At 40.1% G+C, this 18,715-nt stretch overlaps 1 protein-coding gene across 8 annotated transcripts in view; it reads left to right on the top strand.

Moving 5' to 3' along the window:
• Window positions 1-18,715, top strand: part of nrcama (neuronal cell adhesion molecule a) — a 65,188-nt gene that overhangs the window by 20,445 nt on the left and 26,028 nt on the right. For all 8 annotated transcript variants that reach the window (XM_044343504.1, XM_044343509.1, XM_044343505.1 and 5 more), the window contains exon 2: window positions 5,854-5,919. The gene's annotated coding sequence lies outside the window, so the exon portion shown is untranslated. The remainder of the gene's footprint in view (window positions 1-5,853; window positions 5,920-18,715) is intronic.

The raw sequence follows: 18,715 nt of genomic DNA, 5'->3' as shown, positions 1-18,715 counted from the left end.
AATGCAAAAACAAATTCTTCATGCTTCATTCTACATGCCAGGTGGTTTTAGGACATTGTATCTATATGACAGAATGACACGGTGCACTAAACCCAACCTGGCAACTATTTTAATGAGGTCATTTGTCATTTTCTGTGACTATAGGAACATGTAGACAGATGTACGCCGGCACAGAACACACACACACACACACTCACACACACACAGTGTAATAAACAACCTCTAGGCCTACCAAAATCTTGTCACACACAGATGTCTGATACTCGATGAGCAAACAACCTTCAGGCTCTTACAGACAGTCGTCACTGTCCAGGTGCTACTGCGTTCTTTTTTTTTTTTTTGCTTGTTCTGCTGATTTCATTAGAACCAAGTCACTGTGGGCACACTTCTTACCATCGGAGTGTGTGGCAATTTGACACTGCACAACTCTGTGCTTTTAAATATGCAAGATAGTTTTCTCAACTTGAAATAAAAAGGCAGTTGTGAACACCTTCAACCTCTTGTCTTTGTTGATGTGGTTGTGGATTTTCTGTGGTTCACATTTACCAGCTCCAGGGCATCTGCTTGCTGGAAATCAAATGTGTTGAAAACACACTCATTCATACATACACATTCATACGTGGCGGTTTAGATAGCTACTGTCTCCTCTGGTATTGTTAGTGGGAGAGAATGGGCAGATAAATGAGGACAGAGACACTTGGATGGAAGCTTACACCTGCTTTTGTAATGCAGTTATAATGCTCCAGTTGTACTGTTAACTGAAAACTTTCCTCAACAATGATTGCAATACCATCAAGCCTGCAGAAGACAACAGGCAGTAAAGAAATGCTTTTACATATAATATTGGGATGGTCCACACTGACTAAAACTTCACAGTTATAAGATATTGGGGGAAAAAAATGCTTATTTTCCACATGGACTTTGATGTAATTTTAGGATGGGGTTTTAACAAGCTCCATGATTGTGTAATACTATAACTTTTTGTCCAAATATCATCAAATTTTCCCTAGACATATTTATTTTGATGTGAGGTTGAATGAGTTGACACTGTAGTTTGGGCCATAATGCCTTCACAAGCTGGTTCACAGTACAAATACACATAGTGTAGTGAAAGCTAGATAGTGCATCTGGTACCTCTTTAAAAAAAAGTATGTAATATTTATATATATATATATATATATAACTCTGATTTAAGAAGTGCTTCACACATCAAAAAGTATTTTTGATTTAAAAATCGAAAAAAAGTCAAAAAAGTATTTTTGATGTCTGCTTCAGATATCAGATATACCACTGAGCCACTGTGTGACACTGTCAATGTCTGACAGCAGACATTGCTGCAGCACTGTGAGGCTCCTCCACCTGCAGCTGCTGATGTTCTTCTTTAGATGAGAATCATTAAGGTAGTGAGTATACCTGCAGAGAAAAGCACGGCCTAGAGAACATCTTTCCATAAGCTGTGGGAGGCTGCTTTCTTTGCAAGTCGAGCAAAGAACTCTTTGATGTGAGCCTGTAAAGACTGCACAATGACTTTTTCCACAGCTGGATCGTGTAGTAATATCACAGACTCCAGCAGGTGCCTCCCACAAAACTTCTTTGCCAGGTCTGTCAGCACAGTCTTGCAGACTTTCTTTGTGTTCTTCACGTCCGGGCAGAAGCCTTCAGTTACAGCGAGTCCCTCCAAAGTCTGGTTCACCAGCCTCTTTGTGTGGGTGACCCACTCCTCCTGGCTCTGGTTCTGGAGAGCGTGACACACTCTCTGACCGTGAGCAGGGTAACGAACAACCAGAGCTGGTTCTCACTTTCTGCCTCGGGTGTAGACTCATGACCTAAGAGACAATGTATCGGAAGACTCCATAGTTGGTTGTTGTTGGTCCACTGTGACAAGTTGTTTTCCTTCTTGAGGATTTTCTCTGAATGTATAAATACTGTTTCAAAGCCTGCCATGAAGACAATTTTAATGCAAAAATCCTGAATCCTGCATAGGACTGGGTAATGACTCATACTTACTCAATACTTTCTGAGTATAGAACAAAATGTGTCTGTGGCACCAAGTATCAAAACATCTCATTTATCGAAAGTAAGGTATTGAATGTCTTGTTTTAAACTGGGTGTTTTTTGGAGCTGTAGAGTCAGAGGGAATATTTCCTGCACATAAATAGGTAGCTGTGGTTGCTGAGGCACTTCAGCACCAACCCCGGATTCCAAATACTAAAACTTACTATGAATTAGATCTGGTGGTGTTGTCATAGTTAAACCAATAGTTAACCATCATAGACTGTATATAAAGTATTATAGATTGTTATATTGGTATTTTACTTACGTAACAGATCTGAAGGAGGTATGGAAAGGAGGTTATGGGGGTGAGGATGGTGGTGCCATGTCTACTAAATATTTTTAGTTTTAAGTATTTCATTTTTTTGTTGTTGTTTTGTTTTGTTTGCACGCATGCGCTTTCGTGTGTGTGTGTTAATATTGTCTAGGAATTAGGAAGGTAGAAGTGGATGTACAGGCCAGGCAGTCAGGTTAGTATCTTAAGTGTGTTTTTTCTGGCAGCTGCTACTGTCGCTGATTGCTGAGGCCCCTCAGCCTAGGGGATTACAGCAGGCACACACACACACACACACACACACACACACACACACATTTCTATTCACGCCTGGGGTCAGTTATTTTATCAGTCTGCAAAATACCCCACACCCCCCGCGCCTCGACCCCACACCATACACACACATACATGCACACACACACACAAACATTCACTCGCGTGCAGTGTGTTAGTTCCCAGTTGATCCATAAAGTCAGGTAGCTAATTGAAATGGAGATAGATAGTAAGTTTAAGTGGTATTGCACTGGGCTCAGCTTTACTAATCAGACCTACAGTATAGTTTGATGATACTTTAGTTGATATAAGGACATCTAGGGAAACACTGGACTTCATCACCAGGGAATGTTTAGATATTCAGAGTTTACATTTCACATTCACACTGTTGTGATAGAGATATTTGAGTTCCTTGCTGAAGATGTGAACAAATCAGATCTATTTTTGTTTCATTAGTTCTTTGTGTAACAGTGTTCAGGATTCATGCTATTCAGAATTAAAACAAGGACTTTATATTGTGATATACTGTAAAAGACTTGCCAGGTCCCCACTGTATTGGTTGGTAAGCAATGCCATCAAAATCTGTTCAAAATGGAGTCAGCATACTGGATTTTGCGGTAGCAGATTCAAATAACACCCAGTGTCCACACATTTATATATTTTACATTATGTTTTAAATCATGTTGTGAGTGTCGAGACCTTACCAGAGCATCTGCCATGTGAGCAAAAATATTGTAGCCTTTGTTATCTTTCTCATGTTCCACTGAAAAACAACACATGACCATATATCAAATTAGGTCAAGAAGAATGACGATTGTTTGAATGGCTCCGATTGGACTATATATATTTCACACTTTGCTGGCTCACTAGTTCCCAACTTTGCAATGGCTGATTCAAATAAACTGAAGGCTCCCATTTATTTTTATATAAATACATTCTATGTTATCAGGACTGTTCACTTGGTCATTTTAAGTAATTTTTTGGATCCTTTTGACCAGTACACCTGCAATTTGGACAAAGAGGTTGTGGCTTTTCTGTCAGTTTTCTTATGTTGCTTTAAAAAACACAAATCAGTTCTTTCACAGCTACTAACAGGCCCTCAACGTAATTTGACTCACATGTATTGCAGTGAAGTTACTTACGATGTTTGTCCATTAGCTCTTTACATCATTTTGTCCACTCTTGTCTCTTACTTGCATACACATTTTTGTTTCACAGTTTATATCTTCATATTGTCCAACCCCACCGTGATGTGTGATGGTATCGATGCTCTTGGCTCAGCGTGGTTTATTCATACAAAAAAAATAAGAAATAAGAATGTCAGTGGTGCCATTTCGTTAAATATACAATAGAACATATTAAATGAAGTAAATTGCATTTTTGTTTTAGTGCCCAGGATCTCTCTTTTTTCCGTCTCCATGGTAATGTGTTGGAGCTTAGGGTCAGGTCTGCTAGCTTTTCTCTCCTTCTCTCTCTCTTTTTCTACTCTGTCTCTGTATGTCTCCTCTACCCCCCCCTTCTCTTTCGCTCTGATGATAAAGCGCTTTTAGATTTGCCCGTTAATAATGCATGTTTCTGATTCCCACTCGCCTTTTCACTTTTTCATGTCTTCTCTCTCTCTCTCTCTCTCTCTCTCTCTCTCTCTCTCTCATTCTCTCTCTCTCTCTCACTCTCTCTCCCATCATCCTCACTCTGCCTCTCCTGCCGGGGTTTTCTGATGTCTCGGTGCGTTCCTGTCTCCGTTCGTTAACATCTCCCCCTCTTTTTCCCTCTCTCAGCCTCATCTGTGTCTGCCCTCTCCGGTCTCAGTTCGGCTCAGTTCAATTTGCTTCAGTTCAGCAGAGATCAGATCAATGCTGCTCAGTTCAGATCGGTTCAGTCCAAGTTATTCAATTTTATTTAATTCAACTTGATGTATTTCAATTCAGGTCATTCAGTTCTCTCCTTCATTTCAGGTACACTTGATTAAATTCAGATTCAGTTAAATTCCAATGTGCTGATCTTATGTAATGACAAATAACATCAAATAGCTGCCGTCTTCCCTGTGTTTGGCTCCCTACCTCTTTATCGTTCTGTTTCTATGGTAACGTGTCACAGCTTGGGGTTGGGTTGGGTCGTTGGCGTTCCTCCAATCTCTCTCTCTCTCTCTCTCTCTCTCTCTCTCTCTCTCTGTGACAGCAGCTTCTCACCCATGTCATCGCAGGGAGTTAAACAAAAAGACCCCTCACTCATCTTTTACATCATCCAATGAGTTCAAACAGCTCGACCTCGGCTTATTAATGGCTACTCGCATCTCTCACTATATTCACTATCTCATCTGAGCTAACTACATTTTTAATGGCTTCATGTCTAAATGGGCTGGCGTTCTTTGTCTGTCACATTTGTTTTGCTAATGTGAGATGAATGGAGAGGCTCTCTGGAGATTATGATAATGCATTCACGGTCACGGAAAGAGGCCTGTTTGCAGGAGGTGGGGGTCACTGTGTGTGTGTTTGTATTAGTGGGTAACCATTCATTTGTGCATGTCCCCTGCTGGAGGTAAAAGTAATAAAAATGACTGGAGACATTTCGGTTATTGATGGAAGAGCTTGTGTTCAGCAAGACGCACTCATTTACTGGGTATTCCCTGGAGAGCTAGGAGGTTGTGCCCATGTATTCATGTAGCGCTTGTGTGTGACACCTGCCTGATATGATGAATGAATTGAAGTCTGTTAGCTTTGAGGACCAAATATGTCCCTTTGTCTATTTCATTACCTGCTCTCATGAAAAGAGCTCATTCCCAAAATAATGGATACATCTTTTGAAAATCGTATTATTTCTGTCAACCAAGGACAGTTTTTACATGTTTCACCTTTACACCAACCCATCATTTTAAGTGAGCACTATTTTTTCATCTGGTAAATGTTTCATTGAACTGCTTGGTCATGTCTTTCCATCTTGCCTGATGCTGATCAGGGAAGGAAAGACACTCATCCAAATTTGCATTAAAGTAAGCTGTACAAGTATTTCTTTGCCAAATGAGTTGCAATAAAAACTCCAGCATTGCATAATATCAAGGGAAATGGAGCAGTAGTAGCACAGTCGTTAGGGATGTATCAAATTAGATTTAAATCAAATGTGATTAAAGTTTCAGATGGAAATAAGATTAGGCGATTTTGTGGACTTTGCATCAATATAGTATCATAAGTACACAGAGTTTTAGTCTCATTCATTAGCATGTGTGGTGATGCCTGATATCCTTCATTCTGTTGCAGGTTTGAACCATCTTCTGGAGACAGACTGTACAGTAGCAGGACAAAGCTGAGATTTAATCCTCACAGGTAGGTAAAAAATTGCTCATGTTAATCCACTTTCTCTTCTTGTTGGTAACCCCTTAGGTGATTGTAATCGGTTCCGGGTATGGCTAATGCTCTAATGCTGTATCACTGAATAAGTTGGCCTATTATCTGTCAAGTTCTTACTCACTCATAATGCCACTGTAGCTGGTTTTGCTTTTGGACACATTGCTATCAATGAATTTGTTGATCAGTCTTTCACTCCATCACCCCAACCTCCTCCTTTGTAGTTTTTGATCATGTCTGGCCTTTTGTATTTTTCATGTACAATGTCTGTATGTATTCAATATCATCCTAATGGGATTATCACACTATATGCAGAATCTTACACAGTTGCCTGGATCCATATATGCACTAAATGGTCATCGATTATATACTGTGTCTGTAGGGCTGTGACGGTATGGAATTTTTCTTACTGTGATGAAAAAGCAATATATCCTCACAGTTTGGTGGCTTACCACGCGTCTGCTTACTCAGGCACTGCTTTCGGCGTCCCCCTATGTGGTCGTTCTCGTGTGGTGATGCAGAGGTCTTGTGGCCTGGTGCCTGGAGCAAGCCGAGGCAACACAGATTCTCCAGTGTATCTCTATCCGGTTGTGTTTTTAAAAACCATTTTTAAAAAAAACGGTGGTGATGAGGTCAATTCTGCGGTATGCATCACATGACCACGGTATTGTGGTAATGCAGTTATCGTCACAGCCCTGTGTGTCAGTGTAAATTGTCACTGACAGTGCTAAAAACATCTTTGGCATTTTGTCAGTTTTTCAAACACCATGGCTGTACTTCAAATAAGAAGGTCAGTTAGCAGGTATGAAAAGCGCTGAATATTGAGGCATGTCTTACAGCTGGCAGTGACTGATGTATAACCTGCAGTCTTGACTGTGCCTACTTGATATTTGCAGCTTGCACACTCACCAGGTGGTAGGTCAGCAAACCAAGGACAGCAGCATGATGCTTTTTACAACTGCCTTATTTAGATGAAGTTTGTTTTGTGGCTTGCTATGAGGATGATAACACAAAATAAGTACAATTCCTCGATGCAGAAAAATAACTCATAAGTTGACAGGTCAGGCTTGTGGTTTGAAAGACTATCCTGTCGGTGAAAGAGGTCAGGATTAATCCAATGTACTGCTAAAAGCCATTTGTGGGATACAATGAAATATTAAGACACAAAAATCCTTAAGCCCACCTAAAAACACTGAAAGTAACAATATACCCACATAGAGAAAAATGAGAGCACAATGTCATTGCGTAGCTTGTGTTTGGACAGAGGAGTTTGCTTGAATATGATTGGGTAAATGAGAGCCACATGTCCTGGCATCACCTGCTGCTGAACATGCGAACACACACAAACAGAGACAGGAGGGAAGTGCTCAGACACCATTTTATACACCTAACTGAACAATGCAGTGCAGCTTTATTTCATATTTAATGGACATTTATAGAAAAAAATATTAGTTCAGAGACAGAGAATGACAAAAAATATATACAACTGATTATATTTTGGGATACAAAGAATTACACATACACAGGGAGCTTTCCCATCACTGTAAATGATACAGCTGGAGGTTTGGTACTACTTTAGGACAGCAGCAGCATACATAGCTTGTATCAATGAACACAGATAACAGGACTAGTATACTGCATGGTGCATTTGCCTTGTGGAAAGCCCATAAAACATATTTGTCAGTAGGGAGCCATGGTCCCTAGTAAGTAGAGCAAGTCAGCAGGCTCTGCAGCACAGTATTACATAACACACCACTACAACGTTTCTATCTCCTAGCACTATCATTGTTACCTAAATAGTCCCATGAGAACACTCTACTGTATTGCCTATAACATAATTTTTACAGTGACTCATCATTATAGCAGTTTATTTTCCTGAAAAGATAAGATGGAAAAGTGGTTTTGAATGCGGTTATTGTTGGTGTTTGATTGTGAAGATGGATCTCCTCTCCTGTTGTCTGTGCCCTCCTACAGTTTCTCCATCCCTCTCTGTGAGTAATTCTGATGAACAGATGGATGGAGGAGGGAAAAAAAAGGGGGGGCATGCCAGCTTGTTGCGCCACTATAACACCGTCCATCTCACCTCCTACCCCCTTCCCATCATGCCCCTTTCTCTCCTGTCAACATTGCAGCCTGCTCTCCCTCAGTCTCCCCCCTCACACTATCTCTCCTTCATCATTATGTCCTCATATCTACCCCGCTAGCTCTTACGGTGTTATCAGTCAGTCCATCGATCGGTTTGACCATCTGTCTGATCGTCCATTTCTACCATCAACTACTGGCCAGTTTGCCATTCCATTTACTGCATATTATCCCTAGACAACCACTCTTGACTCTCAATGAGCTTTCCTCTACAAGAGGCTCTAAGAAAAGAAACATCATGCTGTGAATCCTGTACACCACTTTTTAAGGGTGCAATGAACATTTTCACCATCTATGCAGGCCTAAATATCATGTGTCTATCTGTTAGTTGTATTGAGAGAGAAGAGAATGCAAGTTTGACTTTCTTTATGTGTGTTTGTGTACAAAACAAGGTCTTCATCAGATGGATCAGGCCTAGTAAATTGGTAAAGACATGTAGGTCCCTCAGCTATAAAAAGGTATAGCATTCTTGCCCTGAAGGACATACAAACATAAACACACACACTCATGCACATGCACTCACACACAGTCAGTTAAGTCATAGCCCAGAGTCACGTACCAAGGCCACGTGCATCTATCTGCTCATCAATACCCGTTACCTAGCAATAGCACTCAGGAATACCAATGAGACTTGGCCAGTTTACAAGTCCAGTTGGATTTATGTGGTCATGCGCCGTCACTTTGTCACACTGTATTACAACGAGACCGACTATTGATTTTAGCTCCTTTTTTATCCAACATGCATGCTCATTGCATTACTCTTTTCAAACAGACTTTTTCACACTCAGGTGAACAGCTGGTTTCTGATAAAAATTGTAGTTGATACTTTCTGTAATGGTTTTGCATGGTTTAGCCCAGTTGTCCGTATTTTACAGGTGGTATTCTTTAGGAGGTTGGAAGAGAACAAAGCAGGATGGAACTCAACTGTTAGTTCAAGCAGTTTAATGAACACACATGAAGGTGAATACAGCATTCATACACAGCATTTGCAAAGAGTCCACAGCATTTCTCCACACATATATTCTGTTTGTGTCACTGTGGATGCATGATTGTCTATTCATTGGTCCTACGTGTCTGGCAGCAGTTCATCAATGGAGCCCAAAAGACCTTTACCTTAGTTTTAACAGTGTCAGCAGATTTTACCCATCAGTCTAGTCTATAGAATACTCCCTAGACAGTCTTTGTACCTTCCAAAACCTGAACAACAATATTACTTTCCCTATATGTATTTTAATATGGAAGGTTAATAATGAAAATAAATTCTATCAACAGAAAATGAGGGGAGAGGGAGATGGATAATGATGCAACAAACAAATGTTTGTTTGTTTGTTTAAGGAATGGATTTGGGAAAATAGGGATATAAGCAGATTGGTTAAATGAGCAAATATTTAAAGAGAGAAATACACTGATTGGATAGAGGTTGTGGTAGTAGAAAATGAACATAACGGGATCAATGGAGAATAAACTCATTGGATAAACCTCAGTTCCTTTCATTAAAAAAGACTGAATAGGTGATAAAATAATTAACCACAAGATTGTGTTGCCTAAAGATATTTTTCAAGGATATTGTGTGTCCTGTCTGTGTGTGTGCGAGCATTTGTGTGCATTTTTGCATAGAAGGACACATACACATATACACAAAAACACATTTCCTTATGGATTGAGCCGCGTGGCCCTCTGCTCTGGCTCAGCCCACAGCTTTTGACGAGATGACCTTAGACAGGCGAGACACGCACTCACAAACACACACATTTACACACATACACACTTACATGCAGATGGGCACACACCCAACACCCAGCCAAGCCGCCTGCAGCCAACAAACCAGTCCATACGCCTGGCAAAACGTGTGCAATTGTCCAAATATCACAGCGCTATAATTGGATGTCAGATGAAACGAATTGTAATGGCAGCTATCAGAAATGGCTTTTGATGAGTTACACATGGATGAGCTTTGTTTTTAAGTAATTATGTTCTCACAGCTATTGCGGTTTAATCATGTACTCTCGGTTTATTAAACCACAATATGCAGTATTTGAAGTAGATAAACCACATTGGATCTTTGTTACACATATTTCAACATAATCCTTATTTTGTCAAATGCCAGTATTTTTAATATTTATTTTGTATCATTTTCTCAAAGCAGGTGTTTGTTTTTCTTTTTTACAAGATGAATACAGCAGTTTGTGTTAACAGACCTTTTATCAGGCTGCGGGTGTGACTGTCTGCTCTTCCCATTTTCTCACCTTTTGAGAGAGGATCACTCCAAATGTGCCCGGAGCAAAGCAGTTCATGAAAAGGCGGGACTGCTCATATTCCCTTAATAGAAAAAAGGAAACAGGAAATGACAATAAGACACTCTTTTTTTGTCAGGGTCAACCTATTCATATCATGGATTTGAGGGAGCTGTGAGATGCATGGGAATTCATTGCAGTGGGGTTAAATTTTGGGTTGGTTAAAGGGGGAGGGTGTCTGCAGAACCCTAGTCTGAATGGGGTCTAAGTATCCCTTGATAATAAGAATTTTAAAATGAACCTCAAGAGACAAAGACATACACATTCCTTCATAGTTTAAGTCTCCTTTTTGTGTGAGAAAACTAGCGCTCCATGTCATCTGCCGCATAGCGTAGTCACATAAAACAGCAGAAGCGAAGACTAATGCATTCATAGGATTTATCGACACAAGGAGTTAATGGGAGTTCTGCCATAGATCTGTATGGTGTAGGTTTTGATTTATAACTGAGTGTTGGATTTCACCCACTGTACTGTACATGTATTATACATGATCAGGCTGTATCGTACTTTAATCATCTTTCCCACAGTAGCTGTTTACATCCTGTGATACACAGTAGTGTGGGCTACACACATACTTGTATAACTGGAGTTATATCCATGTAACTTATAATGCTATTTTGCCACGTCTAATGCTACATGTGTTTATATTCATTCCTTTAAACTGAGGGCAGTCATCATAAACAGGTCTGCAGTGTGATGCTTTGCTAGATCTTTTTGTGGTCTCAACTGTCCATCTGCAACAGAAAACTTGAAGGAGAAAACACTGCTAACCAATCACAGTTCTTGTGGATTTTCCGTTACAGCCATAGCCACGATGTGTAGTTAGATTTTTGCCTTAACACAGAAGTATAAATCCAGATTAAATTCTCATTTGTTTCGGTTTCTTGAATGCAGTTACTACTTTTTTTGTAGTTGAAAAATATGTGATTAAATTCAATGTTTATGGTGGTTAATATGTCACCAGACTGCATTTCCCCTTGTAAAGATCTGGCTAGCGTGTGCATTTGTTTTGGAAGTGAGTGAAAGAAAGATGCAACTTATTTTTAATACTATTTTTCTTTTTTAAACACAGCTGTTTGCAGGATGCATAGTGATGAGATTAACGATTATTATATGATGATGGTGAAGCAAAGTAAACGTCTGATTCACTACTTTGTTCTCGCTAATGCAGCTCCCTCTCTTTATACACTCTCTAGCGCGCTCGACCAATGCTTCTCTCTCTCTCTCATGTTCTCAGCTCGCTTGCTCTCTCTCTGTTTCTCTCATCTTTTTTAAAATGAGTTGGGAAGCCAACAAGTCTAACTTTACTTTTAACGTTATCAAACAAAGAGAAATGTCCTCTCCATGTCTTTGTACTCCCTCATGCTACAATGCTAACATGTCATGTAAACATATGCTCTTCCGGTCTGCGTGCCATACTTCGTTTCGTCTGATTTTGCAGGGAATCTGACCCAGTGACAGGCATTTAGAATAACTATATAGAAATAGCCCATCTTCTCGCTGATTGTCTCATTTGCTTATGTAGGTCATGTAGAGACATCAGTATTAAATTGAGACTGTTTCAAAACTAATTAAAAACTCCTTGTAGTAACTTTTACTGCTGCTCTGCACTTGAACAAACAGACTCAACCTTACAGGATATGTCTCATAGTGCCCTTGAGCAAGATGTTCAAGCTTTTCATTGTATAGCGCCCTTGGACAAGAGAGCACCATCTAGGTTTACTTTTCGGTTTTGAGACCACCTACTACTGTAATTAGCAATTAGTCATACTTAATATTTTTTTCTAAATATGCAAATGACACTGGCCCTTGCCTGTAAGCAATTTTTGACAACATATAATTGGCTAGAAATGCATTTTAGAGCTGAAATCCAGTCAAGTGATTCACTATTTATAAACCAAACAAATAACTGAGGAAAATAACCTGTAGATGAATCAATAATGAAAATAAATGTTAGATGCATTTTAAAATAAATATTGCATGAGTTTCAAAACCAGGATTCAAGATTCAAGATTCAAGATTACGCACAATGCACATGTGCTTTTCCACTATTACTGCACAGCTCATATTAAGTAAAGAACTACACCCAGTCAAGCTGTGGCCACATCTTTTATTGCTGGAGGTGTCACCTTGTGCCCTAGAACACCCCTGCCGTTTCAGCGCTATCCCGGTGGTAAACAACACAGAAGGACAATAGCCCCCGTGGGGGGGTTGGAGAGGTGCGGAGTGGGTGGAGGCATGGACTGGCGCATGCTGACCATCAGCACTTCACAAAGCCTCAGAGAAAAGCAGGCAGTGGGGGATTCTGCGGATGGTGCTAGAATAACTGACCCCAAAAAAGGAAAGCCCTGTGTGTGTGTGTGCATACGAATGTGCACGAGCAAAAGAGGCTGAGATAGTTTGTTTTGATTAGGTGGCTGTGTGTAATCTGATTTAGGGGCTATTGGAGACAAAGAGGCTGCCAGCTCTGTCTTTTGACTGCAAAGAAGTGGTGTTAGTGTAGGGAAAGCTTCTCTTACAAAAACTTCCAATCTAGCGGACAGCTTCCGATGATGTCAGCAGTCAAATTACAACGCTCTCTAAAAGTAAACAATTGTAATTTATTCCAATCCTGACCATGAAATCTGGGCAGGAGAATTGAGGAAAAACCTGCAGAAGTGCTCTTGATACTGGCAAGAATATACTGGCCATCTTCCAGGTATGCATGTTTGTAATTTGTGTGTTAAGCATACAGTGTTCTCCTTGGTTAATGGAATCAAATGTACTAACTGATCCATGGAGGATACTATGTAAACATATCGCTAGAAATAACAAGCCATAAGTCTACACCTCACCTCTGCATTTCTCAGTATTTGTTTAACCGAAAATACACCTTGAACAGTATGAGATAATTTAGCTTCACTTTGGTTTTAGAGTGAATGCTTTATTCCTATCCCTCCTACCTTCCAAGGTAATAAAAGTGCAACATTATTCACTATTGTCTGCAGCATATGCGCTTCAGTAAATAATACTTAACTGTGTAAAAAGATATGAAACGAGCATGAAAAGCACCCCGTATCTCTCAAAACGGATTAGTAAGGCAATGCGTCCCCTTGTTTCCTTTATGATCAAAAAGTACAGTCAAGGCATTGCCCCAAAGAAGTAGAGCCGTTTTCTCACCTTACAATGGGCTTTGTTCACGGCTTTATGGGGTTTGTCAAGGAGGGGGAAAAAAAAGAGAAAACGAGAACAAGAGACAGTGCAGCCACGCCAATAAAGTTATCAAATTGACAGAGACAGAGAGCAGGTTGGAGTTTTCTACTCGGGGTCAGCCCTTTCTTCAGAGGTTTACACAGAACTGGCATGTTAGCTAATGGTGTCTACTCTGGTATCCACTGACAATGCCCTTCATTTTGCATTCCTTCTCTGCAGACACTAGAAGTGTCTTTTTTGTGTTCAGGCCCCAAACCTGGCTCTTTAATGTTGTGTGAAAAAGCTTTGAAAACTGACTGTTGTTTGGAGCTAGGCAGTTAGCACACAAAGTTAGCTGCCAGCTGGTGAACATAGTTTAGCATTTAGCAGCTAAAGAGCCAGACATTTCCCTCGGGAGTTAATGGAGACTTAAAACAAAGCTGAAAGGAGAATGAATATTGGATTTATATTCATCAGGTAGCCAGAAACACGACGCCAAATGAATGTTAATGTTGCTACATATCTGTTAGGTGCAGAAACAGGCAACTGTTTGCCAACAATTTTACCGTTTCATTCTAAAAGTATGTCAATGTTCACAGACTGTTTCTACTGCCCCCAAATGACCCAAAAATTAGTTCAGTCTCCAAGATTGTAGTATCAAGGGCTTATGCTAGAATAGTGGATATTCCCTGCCAGACTTCAACAAGCACCTACTTCTCACACATGATTGCAGAGGTGGTTTTAAGAATACTGTTAGACAATGAGGTAAAGTTCTCTCCTCAGGCACTGGTTGCACAAAGGCTTTGTTCAGTGTTATAAGCAAAGGTCTGTGTGTGGCCTTGCTGATGTATTTTTTACAGGAGGTTGTCTCAGTCCTCCGTTTTCTTGCCCACTGTTGATTCAGAAGCAGGGCTATTGGAGTTTTCAGTTTTTCTATCCAGCTTCAGGTTGGTTTTAGCTTATTCTAGTCTCAGTTTTAGAGGTTCAGATTACACAGTGGAAAAGTGTTAAATCTACTTTCTCAAATGTCAGCAGTTACAGTGGCTTCACATTTAGGCTGCAGTTCCTTTTCCTTACCCACTTCATTTGTGAGAACTCTCATGGCTCAGAGTCCCTATTCTAGTGACCTGATTACTGCAGACACACAGATTGTAAGAAGGCCACTGCAGTTCAGTGTAGTCTAGTCACTATGTCTGTTCAAACAAATGAATATAATGGTAATGTAATTTCCCAGACAAAATATTCTCAAACTACACATTTAATCGTGGCATCTATGCGTTTATGTTCAGATACTGCAGATGAGAAACCCTGCATGCACTCCAGTCCAGAAGCTGAAAGCGGTCCGACTCGGTCTATTGTCTCAGAAATGTCTCTGTCACTGTGATTTGATGTGACTGAGGATGACTGTGTTTTCATCCCTCCCTCTAATGCTTGTCCTTCCTCCCTTCGCTTCCTCCCTCATCTGTCTAGTCAGGCTGTCACCCCTCAGTGTCTTTCAGTGTGACTGAAGGCTGTGGAGTGACCAACTTAGTAAGTTGCTGCAGGGTTTGCAAACTGAGAGACGGAAACACTGTTGGGGTTTGTGTCAGCAGTGGGCCTCACATCATTTTTTTGTTGTTGACGAAAATGTCACAGAGAACAATATATTTTAAGAGTGATTCAGAAATCCCTTTCACTATTGTAACTTTACATTATATTGAATTAGGACTGTACTTCCCAAATCTCAAGGTCATGTCTTCAAATTTCTTTTGTCTGAGGTAAAACAAATATTTTCCATTTAGGTATAAAACTGAGAAAAATAGCAGATCCTCACATTTGAGTTGTAACCAGTGCTTCATAATTGACTGAATGATTAATTGATCAATTGAATAATTTCAGCACTATACTGAAGAGTCTAACCAAAATTATTGAATGGACAAACTGGTGTCTGCAGGGATTGAACACATTATGTAACAAACCACCATCCCATGTTGCTGCTAGGAAAGTCACACAACAGTGTTGCACACTGATTTGCACACTTAAAAGAGTGAGTTGTTTCAGGCCATAATCAAACAGGATGTTGTTTTCTTAGTTGCAAATGCAAAGAACAGCTGTGTGCATGAATTAACAAAGCACATAATAAAAGTAATAAAATTGTTAAAAGTGAGGAAGACAAATTTATTATTCTATAAAATTATTTTTTATTAAAATCAAAGGCAACTCATATGGAGACAAGTCATTCCTGTGCCAAACTCCACCATCAACTGACAAAAGAAAGACAAACTTGTTTAATAAAGAATCCTTTGTAACCACAGGTTTCTTTGTTCACGGGCCACATAGACACCATCACTTATTATAAATTCAGTTATAACTGACACATTGTTTAAATTTAAATCCACAGCCATTTACTTGAATTCGCCCATTAAATGTCGAGTGCTCAGCTCAGTCCACACACACAGTTGATTTATTCAGAAACTTTGCTCTTGAACGACTGCACCACTGACTTTAATTTTTATAGGTGCTTATATAATGCTGCAGTCTTACTATATGGGATTGTGGAATATTGATTGATTGATTAATGAAAACTCACACTATTGAACTGAAAATAGTGACAGAGGTCAGGCATTATTTGAAGAATGTGTGAGGATATAAGGGTTCTCATTGACTCTTTGCGGGTGTACTGTATCTAGGATGGGATAGTGGACTGAAACAGTCAAAATTTCAACCTCCATATCCGTCATTATGATTTGTTAAAATGTCCCTCTAAAACACTGAGCACTTACCTGCTCACTCGTGCACTCTGCAGTAGATGAGTGTCAGCTACTGTAAATGCTAAAAACATCAAAAATATAATTTTGAGGTTTATATTAGCATGATCAGTTTGATGTCCAGACTGCACAGACCTCATGGGCTCTTTTCAAGGAGGCACAATGACACAATATGATGATAGATAGAGAGGAGCAGAGGAAATGAAAGAAAGAAACAGACAAGGACAGACTGATCAAGACAGAGTTGCAGAGCTCGAGGGTGACTCTTTGACCTCTGGGCTCTGACCTCTGAGTCAGAGAGGAGAGGGAAAGAAGAGGATGAGAGATGACCTACCCACAAGCCAAACTCATCCCACTCCTCCTCCTTTGAGTCCTCTTTGTCATCATTATCATCATCATCATCATCATCTGTGGATTTTTGTCTGTGGCCTGTGAGAAAATAGGCAACGGGAAGTGATTTTTGCCCATTTAGCTTTAGGATGAATGCTAGACTGTGTGTAACTGTTGTTCTGCGAGAGCCTCTCTTTGGATAATATTGCTGCCATAGAAATGTCTTCCACCACACTGCACAGTACAGCCTCGCAGCACAGCCTTAAGGTAAACTAATTCCCTCAGACTTCAGACTACACATAACATATTCAGTATTTGATCGTGCTACAAACAGGTATGAAAGAGTCTTTGTCCTCTGTATTAAAAGAGGTTAAAAGTTCAGTTAAATGGTGCATGATGATCATGCAAACCAAAAGTGGTGATGAATTTCCAACGTGAATGTCTGAGCAGTTTATGCCGCTTAACGCTCAGTGACATTCTGGTTGTTGAAATATGGAGATGTTGACATTTTGCACACGGCGGCTAATTTTGTGTATGTGTGTGTCTGTTTTCTGTTTGGGTCCACACTTGGGGAGTCATCTGTGTTGTCTACTGATTTTTTTTTTTTTTTCATTTTTACCCTGGGGCAGTTAATCCCTCCCTGCCTCTCTGGAGATGTGACCCAGGTCAGATATAAAAACAGACAAGGACGAAAACCAGATGACAAATTAGATTAGAAATATTATAATATTTCCATGCTGCCAGAAATGTTTTTTCACAAGTTAGTTATTTTATACTCATCTGTGTTTAGTAGTCTGTCTTTAAAGTAGAGCCTGACTGATATACAGTATTGGTTGGCTGATATACAAAGGAAATTTAAGAGCAGTAAACTGCAGTAGTAATATTTTACTGTCAGTATTTTTATGTATAAATCAGTTAGATACTGTATACTTATGTCAGCCAATACGGTGGAAACGCCAAACATACCGTATGTGTGAGATCATTTCAGAAAAAGGATATGATTGAGGTGATGCAGATATCAACACCAGAGAAGATTGGCAAGATTATTTTTCTTAGTTTATCACTATTAGCCTAAAAAAAATCCAGCATTGATGCAGAACGTCATACAGTATTACACTTTTCTCTCAGGCTATGTGATTTCACTTTCACTTCCCTCCCCGTCCCCTGTCCTGTCTTGAATATCTTCTTCATTTCTGCTCGTTCTTTCTAGTTCCCATCATCTGTCTCCCCTCCTCTTTTTGTCACTCATTACCTTTTAGACAATAGTCCCACTTATAAGCAGCCTTACCAGGTGTCACTGTCTCTCTCTGTGTGGGAGAAAATGGCCTGAGGTCCAGCAGTGCTTAATATGGCCACTGTCGCGGTGGAGGAGGCCAATTCTGCTGTAACGGCACGGAGCATTACTGTAATTAATCTAAAGATGGGCTATTACATTTGCATAATATCACATTGCATTTTTCACAATGAGATTAGAAGATTTAGCATGCATGGCCTGCATTCAGTTGTGTTGCTCTCTTTTTCTCTCTCTCTTTTGTCTTTCCTCTCGAACTAGCGAGAATGATATCCAATAGGACGCGTCGGCGTAATTAGCTGTGTCCTGGGGTTGTATTAGCTCCCACACTCTGCCTAGCACAGCTGGATAAAATCTGATACACTACTTTCTGTGTGTGTGTTCATGACCATACTCTCCCTATGTCATCAGACATGGTTTGTCTCCAACAGACAAGAGGTGCCCTGAATTGAGCAGCGAGCTTGATAATTTCACCTTCAGCTGCCTCTGAAGACTTCACTCCCCTGTGTATGTGTGTGTGTGTGTGTGCCGTGCCTGTGTATGCACATGTGTCTGTGTGTCTGCAATGATCCATTTACCTGACAGCAGCAAAGTGCTCCACCACGAAATTCATTTCAGCCTGCTGACAGGAGTTACTGTCACCCTTTGGCTACTTTGATTCAGCCAGCTTATACAATGCAAAAATACATCCATCTCAACAAGTCATTTAGTCTGGCACTGAGTATTAAAGTCTAGTCTTTGTCAAAGCATGAAAAATATGCCAGTTGATTTAAGAATTTAGTTGAATAAAATTAAATGTC

This window comes from Thunnus albacares, chromosome 23 (genome assembly GCF_914725855.1).
Source record: "Thunnus albacares chromosome 23, fThuAlb1.1, whole genome shotgun sequence".
Taxonomy (NCBI): domain Eukaryota; kingdom Metazoa; phylum Chordata; class Actinopteri; order Scombriformes; family Scombridae; genus Thunnus; species Thunnus albacares.
This window is presented reverse-complemented; position numbering and strand designations above follow the sequence as displayed.